The sequence below is a fragment of the Elephantulus edwardii genome, unplaced genomic scaffold, assembly GCF_000299155.1.
Source record: "Elephantulus edwardii isolate Elephantulus edwardi_28Jun2011 unplaced genomic scaffold, EleEdw1.0 scaffold00160, whole genome shotgun sequence".
In the NCBI taxonomy this organism is placed as follows: domain Eukaryota; kingdom Metazoa; phylum Chordata; class Mammalia; order Macroscelidea; family Macroscelididae; genus Elephantulus; species Elephantulus edwardii.
In genome coordinates, this window is record NW_006399910.1 from 944,453 (window position 1) to 953,135 (window position 8,683).

Sequence of the window (8,683 nt, forward strand, 5' to 3'; positions counted from 1 at the left end):
TGAAATGATGTTTTCACAGAAAGGGCGATGATATAGTTTAAGTGGTACTGAAATGTTTGTTATTATTTGCATAGTTACTATGGTAGATAAAAAGGACAAAGCCCAGGTAGACGAGGCCCACTCCCTAAACTAACTGAGTGCCTCTTTACATTCCCCACCACGCAGGGGGTTCTTGGCATTGTAGTCCATACCCTGTGCATATGCCCTGGGTCCACTGAGATATTCATGCTGATGCAATCCTACAGGGCGGCTTAGTGGTAAGAAGTTGTGCTGCTAATTCAAGAGCAGGTGGTTCGAATTCACTAGCTGCACCATGGGAGAAAAATGGGCAATCTCCTTTCCATGTCTTTACTGCCTTTGAAAACTTGATAGAGGATCAGCTACTGATTCATACCAATGGTATAAAACAAAGGCTCAAACAGATGCTATGGAGAAGATGCCGAATGTGGTTCCAACTCATTAACTCCTTCTGTGGGAGAAAGATGCGGTGGTCAGCCTCAGTAGGTGACAGCTGTGAAAACCCTGTAAGACTACTCTACTCTGTTTTATGGGGTCACTCTGAGTCAACTTAGGTTGATGGCAAAGGATTTTCTGTTTTGATGAACAGATTATACTACTAATGACTAATTATTTGTCAGCTTAAAGACAAAGATGTGCCTGATTCAAGCCATGATCTTTTTGATTTGTTGCTACTCATCTGAAAGTTGGACAATGACTAAGAGAGGCAGAAGAACGTGTATCCCACAGACTGCCAAGAGGACAAGTCTGTCTTGAAGAAGGTGCGAGCAGAGTGCTCCTTGGAAGCACAGATGATGTGCACTTCCTCTCACACATTTTGGGCATGCTGTTAGGAAGGGCCAGTCCCTGGAGAAGGACATCATGCTTGGGAGGGTGGAGGGTCGGTGTAGGAAAGGAAGAACCTCAACAAGATGGACTGACTAGTGACTAATAATGGGATCAAGTATATTTGAGATGATGAGGATGGTACAAGATAGGGCAAAGTTTAGATTTGAATCCACCAGTTGCCCTGAGGGACAAGGATGGGCAATCTTCTTCCATGTGGTTTACTGACTCTGAAAACCCACTGGTCAGCTATGAGTAGGCTCTGAATTGACAGTAAATAACAATAAAAATTGGTAGGAGCAGTCAGGAAATAAGGAGACTCATTGCACTGGGAAAATCTGCAATTAGGGACCTTCCCAAATTATTGAGGAGTAGTGATGTCAGTTTGAGCACTAAGGTGCATCTGATTCAATCTTTCCAATTACTAGCTATGCATCTGAGAGTTGGACAATGAATAAAGATGACAGAAAAACAATTGATGCCTTTGAGCTGTGGAGTTGGAAGAGAGCACTGAACATCTCATGGATGGCTAGAGAACAAACAGATGTCTTGGAGAGGGTGGGTGCTCTTTGGAGGTCAGAATGCCGCACTTACTTTGGACATGTTGTTAGGAGGTGCTCTTCCTTGGAGAGGGATGTGATGTTGGGAAGGGTGGAGGGTTGGAGAGGGAGAGGAAAACCTTCAACCAGGTATATTGACACAGTGACTGCTGCAATGGGCTCTTCTGTGTCAGGAAGTGTGAGGATGGCACAGGCCAGGACTGGGTTCAGATCTTTTGTTCACAGGGTCACTGTGAGTCATGCTCAACTCAACGACACCTAATAACAACAACAATAGCAACAAGCAATCATATAAATAACTGTTTTAGTGACTGGAAACTCCAGATATTATACAGTATGTATAGTACATACACAATCTCTCTATTTGGGTATCTAATATGATCTGAAGGGAGCTGTGGTGCGGTAGTCTGTCAGGAGTTATGCTGCTAACCCAAACTTGGCAGGTTCAAATCGACCAGCAACTACGAGATAGAAAGATGGAGAATCTCCTCCCATGTGTTTACAAACTCTGAAAACCTGCTGGAGGGTCAGTTGTGAGTCAGTTCCAATTCAACAGCAATGAAAGAAAGAATAATTGTAAAGTTAATTTGTTCTAAGTGGAATTAAGTCCTTATATTACCTTAATCTTTCTTCCCTGTCTTTTCATAAATGACTCCATCATCTACTCAGACACTGGAGTCCAAATCCCATAAATCTTTATCAATATCTCCTTGTCAGTTAAACTCCACCACTCAATCTGTCAGGAAGTTGTTTTGCTCCCCAAATATGTCTAACCTATTTCATTTCACTGCTACCCTGTGGTCTGAACTACCACTTTCTCCTAGACTACCACAATGTTGTTGTTATATGCCATCGAGTCACCTGCAACCCATAGTGACCCATAGGTACAGCATCTCTGAACCCTGCCCTGTCCTAACTAGTCCCACTAATTACCGACACACCAACACTCATTACCCCAGTTACTGTATCAATCCATCTCATCCAGGGTCTTCCTCTCTTGTGCTGTCCCTCTTCCCTTTTGAGCATGAGGTCCTTCTCTAAGAATTGGTCTCTCCTGGCAACATGTCCAAAGTATGTGAGACATAGCTTCAAAATCCTAGCCTCCAAGAGAAATTGTTTCACCCTCTCCAAGACAGACTTATTTTTCTTAGCAGCACATGGTATGTTCAAGACTCTTCTCCAGCACCACAATCCGAAGGCATCAATTCTTCTGTCATCGTCCAGCTCTCTGATGCATAGCAAGTACTTGCAAAGACTATGGCCTGGATTGGGTGCACCTAGTCTCTAGACTGATGTCGTTGCTTTTCAGTATTCTGGAGAGCTCCCTGACAAGCACCTAAATGCAATTCATCTTTTGATTTCCTGATTTATGGTGCTATGATTGTTGAGTGTGGTACTGAGCAAGCTGTAATTGTTAACCTCAATCTCTTTTCCATCTATCATCGTGCTGCCAGTTGGCCCAGTGGTGAGAATCTTTGTCACCTTGATGTTGAGCTTCAATCCATATTGAAGACTACAGTCCTTAACCTTCCACAGCAAGCCCTTCAGGTTCTCTTTAGTTTTAGCAAGCAAGGTTGTCATCTGCCCCTTGCAACTCGAAATCAGATTACTGCTTGTACCACCCAGGAGTTCCATATACAGTGAAAACTGGGAAAGGTAGAACTTGACAGAACTGCTTGTTTACAGGTGTAGCAAGTGTTCTGCCTGTGACAGGTGCAGTCATTGTGGTTAAGGGAAAATATTTGTGTTTTCTTTCTCTAATGGGCTCCCATCTTACACAGGGTCTGGCTTTCTTAAGTGTTACATCTGTCTTCCTTATTCATATTTAGAAGGTTGTTTGTAGCATGCATTCCTAGAAACCCAATCTTTTCAAGAGTTAATGTACAAAATGCTGTTTTTGTTGTGTACTGCAGAGCTGGAACTAACCCACAGGTGACCCTCTGGTAAGTTTTCAGAGGCAATTAATTGCATGGGAGGAGACTGTCCATCCTTCTCCCGTCAAGCAGCTGGTAGCCTCGAACTGTGTAATATTTAGATATTGCCAATTTTTCCTCCCAAGGTTTAATACCAATACTGTGTACTTCTCAAATGGATGTAGATCTTCATATTATTGATCATTTTATTTACAATGTAAACTTTTAATCTGTACTACTATGACACAGGATAATGATGCTTTGTTTTAGTTTGCATGACTAATTATGAGGCTGCTTATGCTGTTGTCATGTGCTGTCAAGTCAGGCTTTCAGAGGCTGCAAATTGCACAGAGGAGACTGCATATCTTTCTCCCTTGGAACAGCTGGTGGACTTGAACCACTTGCCTTTTCGTTAGCAGACCTCCTTACCACTAGGCCACAAAGATTCCAGGTTGGCAATTGTTTCATATATTTTTGTCATTTTTTTTCTCTGTTAACTGCCTTTCAAGACTTTGACCCATATTTCTCTTATGTAAATTTTTAAAAAAAAATCTTATTGTTCTGTGACTATCCTCTCTTAAGGAAATGAACTAACACCTGTCATACTTGCTGAGGACAGCCTTCCATCATAATCTAATATATAGAATTCTTAACTGTGCTCTCTGATCAAATGGGAGAGGTGATGAGTATGGATGACAGAAGAATTGATGCCTTTTAACTTGGGGTGTTGGAGAATAGGATTATCTCAAAAGAACAAGCAGATTTCCTGAAGAAATTACACAGAGTGCTCTCTGGAGGCAAAGATGACAAAGCTTTGTTTCACATAATTTGGCCATATTAAGGAGAGGGTATTCATTGGGGGATGTTATGCTTGGAAAGGTGGTTAGGCAAAAGAAAGCAAGACCCTCAATGAGATATACTGACACAGTGACTGCTACAATAGGCTCAAGTCAGTAAGAGATTGTGAGGATGGTACAGGTTGGCATATTTGACTCTACAACACCGACCAATTTTTGCTATAAATGATGTTCATGAATATTTGGTTTGCCTTTGTTCTTTTTATGTGGGAATTTAGTAAGATCCAGAAATTAAGTCGGCATGCTATCATCTTCTCTAAATCCCTTTAGTAGGTGGAGGGAGGGGGACAGAAACGGGACAGCTCCAGTGGGGACCTGAAAGGTGGGGTGATGGTGGGCAGGGCATGGTCCAGTGGTGATTAATTTTATAAAACATAATGAATAGGAATGACTGTATGAAGCACAACTTAAATAAAGAATGGTGTCAATCATCATGTGTACAAATACTGTAAGCAAACCAATATAAAAACGTAAAATTTTGCCACGGATTCTAGGGTGAGATGGTACTTCACTGTGGTTTTGATTTGCATCTTTTATTGCCATTGATTTTGGGTATTTCTTCACGTGTCTGTCGGTCATCTGAGTATTTTCCTTTGTGAAGTCTTCCCATGTCTTTTGCCCATATTGTAATCGTGTGTTATCAGTCCTTTTCTTGTGGAGGCCCAGTAGGATTCTGTAAATTTTTGATAGGAGACGTTTGTCTGAAATGGTATTGCCAAGTGTTTTTTCCCAGTCAATAGGTTTTCTTTAGACTCTTGGAAAATGTTTTTGATGCACACAGGTATTTATTTAATCTTTGGAAGGTCCCATTCATCAGTTTTCTCCTCTCCCGATTGTGCATTTCTGGCTGTATTTGGCAGTCTTTTTATACTGTAGACTAGGCCTTCTATGCTTGATCCCAGTTTGTCTCCTAGAAACTTTATGGTTTTACGCTTCAACGACTTAGATCCTCCCAGAAGAGCTGTGGGTGAGCATTAACATTACTGGTAAGTATATTCATTTTCCTGGACACAGAGCCTACTAATTGGTCCTAAAAGCCTTCTGAGGTCCCAACTCTTCTATTTCTTAGTTGTTGGAATGGACGGAAAACCTCATAAGCAGTTCCTTACTTCACCTCTACCTTGCATGCAAACTTCCGAGTTGTAAACCAACCCAGTGGTAGATGGAATTTGCTCCAGGACTTAAGAACCATAAGTGACATAGCTGAGCCTCTACATCTTGTGGTTCCTAACCTCTACACTATAATAGACAAAGTGCTAGTCTATAGGCCTTTTATTGTAAGACCCACCTTCCCTCTGTAACTTGATTTGTGCCACTATTAGAACCTCTATTCGGAATATTATTGCTTTTTAATTTTTGACTCATGTACTTTTAACTTGTTAAATTTGTGTCTTCTAGGCTGCAACACTTCCATGATAAATCTTCAAGGATATGAACATGTACGGCTAAGCACAACTGGTAACAATGCATCTAAATTCCAAAATCAATCTCCACAATAGTCTGTTTCCTACTGCCAAAGGGGCCCTTTAGAGTAGTGAGAGAAGATCTTCACCCTGAAACCCACAGCATCCCCTTTCAGCAGGAAGTAGCTAAGAGAACATGCCATCCCCTTTTCCTTATGAATCAGGGTGAAGTCTCACTCAGGGAGGAGTGATAGGGAATGACAAAGGACACACTGACAAAGGATATTAATCAGAACTGGCTTTGACAAGCACTGTGGCAATGGGACAATTACACAGACATTCAGGGCCAGGGGGGGGGGGGAAGAACAATGAACTGGGGAGGAGGGTAAACAGTGCAACAATGAATGAATGAAACCCCAAATCTCTGTAAATGTTCATTAAAACGAATAAAATTTAATAATAATTTTTTTTAAAAAGAAACAAACTTTATGGTTTTAGGCTTTATTCCCAGGTCTCTGATACACCTTGAGTTGACTTTTGTGTATGGTGTTAAGATTTTGATCCTGTTTCAGCATTCTGCAGGTGAAAAGTCCAGTTTGTCAGCACCATTTGTTGAAGAGGTTGTCATTTATTTGATGTTTCTTTGTTGAGTATCAGTTGGCAATAGATATTTGGGTCTATTTCTGAGTTCTCAATTATCTTCCATTGGTCTGTGTCTGTTATTGTACCAGTTATTTTTATGTGCTGTCAAGCTGCCTGTGATTCAGTGACCCTATGTACTATAGCTCTGAAGCCTGCCCTGTCCTGAGCCAGCCTCACATGGTGTCCTTCTCCAAGGACTTTCTGGCCTCATGCCCAAAATATGAGATAGAGCTTCAGAATCTTAGCCTCGGAGGAGAAACTTGGTTTCACCCTCTGCAAGATAGACCTATTTGTTTTCTTGGTGGTCCGTGTTATTATGTTCAAGACTCTTCTCCAGCACAACTCAAAGGCATCAATTCTATCATCCTTAGTCATTATCCAACTGATTTACCAGTACCATGCTGTTCTGGTTACTACTGCTGTGTAGTAGCTTAACAGGACAATTATAATAAATATTGAAGAGTTTGTGGTGAGATAGGAAGTCTGTTGGTGGGATTGTAAAATGGTACAATCACTCCGGAAGGCAGTTTGGCATTTCCTCTGAAAGCCAAACATAGAAATTCCCTATAACCAGCTATTTCACTGCTTGGAATATATCCCAATAAAATGAGAACTGAGGAACAAAAGATTTGTACACCAATGTTCACAGCGTATTCACCATCACAAGAACATGGCAACAGCCCTAATGTCCAACCACTATCAAATGGATTAAGAAATTATACATTCATGTGATGGAATACTACACAGCACACAGGAGCAATGATTTTATAAATTACTATCTAACTTGTGAGCGACTGCAGTATATTATGCTAAGTCAACTCAGTTCCGTAAGTACAGATACTATGTAAGACCATTATCGTAGAATATATGAGGATCCAAGGGGTGGAAGCAGAGGGATGAGGATGGGTGAGGTTGTTAATCATAGGGTCGCAAAATTTGATGTGTGTGTGGGTAAAGGAAAGATCTAGTGTGAAAAACAATGTATACAAACTGCTAACCAGTAAGATAAAAATTTTACTAAAAAAGAGTTGAAAAACACAAATATTTTCATTTATATTTGCTGCTGTAACCTGAGTAATGTGGTTGGGTGACTAAGAAGTACAGGTGGGAGAGATGTGAGGGGATGATCTGTAGCTTTGCACACTGCTGTCTATGACTACTACCATAGTACATGATCACCCAGAGAATATTTCCATTTCCAAAGACTTGAGGTGCTGTACAGAATGACCAAACCAAAAATTATCAGGATATTACTTTCTTTTAGGGTTCTTCAGTGCTATTAATTTGCTCTTTTTCTCAGAAAATAAATATTACTATGTTAACTTATTTTGGCAAGGAAAGTGGAGTCCTGGGGGGGAGGAAAAAGTCTGAAAAATCTAACTACTCTAACCACTAGGCACAAATGCATTACCAAAAGCTAGTTTGACAGGATTATGGAAACAAGTGAAGATACACTCCTGCCACATTCCATTGAATTTAATCCAACTGGATTTACTGGGAGACAATTATGTAAAACCAGAGCTGTGGGTGGACAGAACTTCTTGGGAATTTACACAGTCTACAACATGGCCCGAGTTATGGTGTGCTGGAGAAGAGTACTCAACATGCCATGGGCCACCAAGAAAATTAACAGGTCCTGGAAAGGGTAAAACCAAGCTACTCCAGAAAGGCAAGGATTTTGAGACTCTTGTCTCACATACTTTGGGCATGTTGCCAAGAGGGTCATGGAGGACATGCATGGAAGTGTCAAGGGACGGTGCAAAAAACAAAGACCCCGTATGAACTGGATTGACAGTCAACTGGGGTAATGAGGGTAGGTATGTCAGAGAGATTAGCTCAAAATAGAGTTCAGAGATACTGTGCATAGGGGTAGCTGACAGCATTTAACCACCAGCCGTCTCATTTAAGGTCAGAGCACAACTCCTGTCCAACTCAATCTTACTGCCATTGAGTTGGTTCTCATAAAAGAGGATTGCCTATCTTTCTCCCAAGAAGCCATTGGTAGATTACAACTGCTGGAGATGCATAGCCTTTGGGTTAACAGCAGAATGTGCTATGTACTATATATACTGCCAGAGTCTCCTTTATCTCCATAAAAGTCCATTACTATTTAAAGCTGAATTTCAATAGTGTAATCTCATCTAGGGTTGAATGCACACTAATCTTTTTGTGGATGGTTCCTTTCACAAGGTCTAATGAATCCCAAGAAATGTATCTACAAATACCTTTTACCAGAAATGGGGAAAAGTCCTGTATTATTTCCCCATTACTGTTAACAAATAAACACCTAACAGGTTTTTTTTTTTAACCCAAAACCAATTATTCCTAATATTCTTTTTAAAAAATTATTATTAACAAATAGCTTAATATTTCATATTCTGTAGTTTCTTTTCAAGTGTGAAGTTAATATATACGTGTATTCCAGGAGTCAGTCTCCTGGCTTCCAGGGGTCTCCTTGGTTCTCA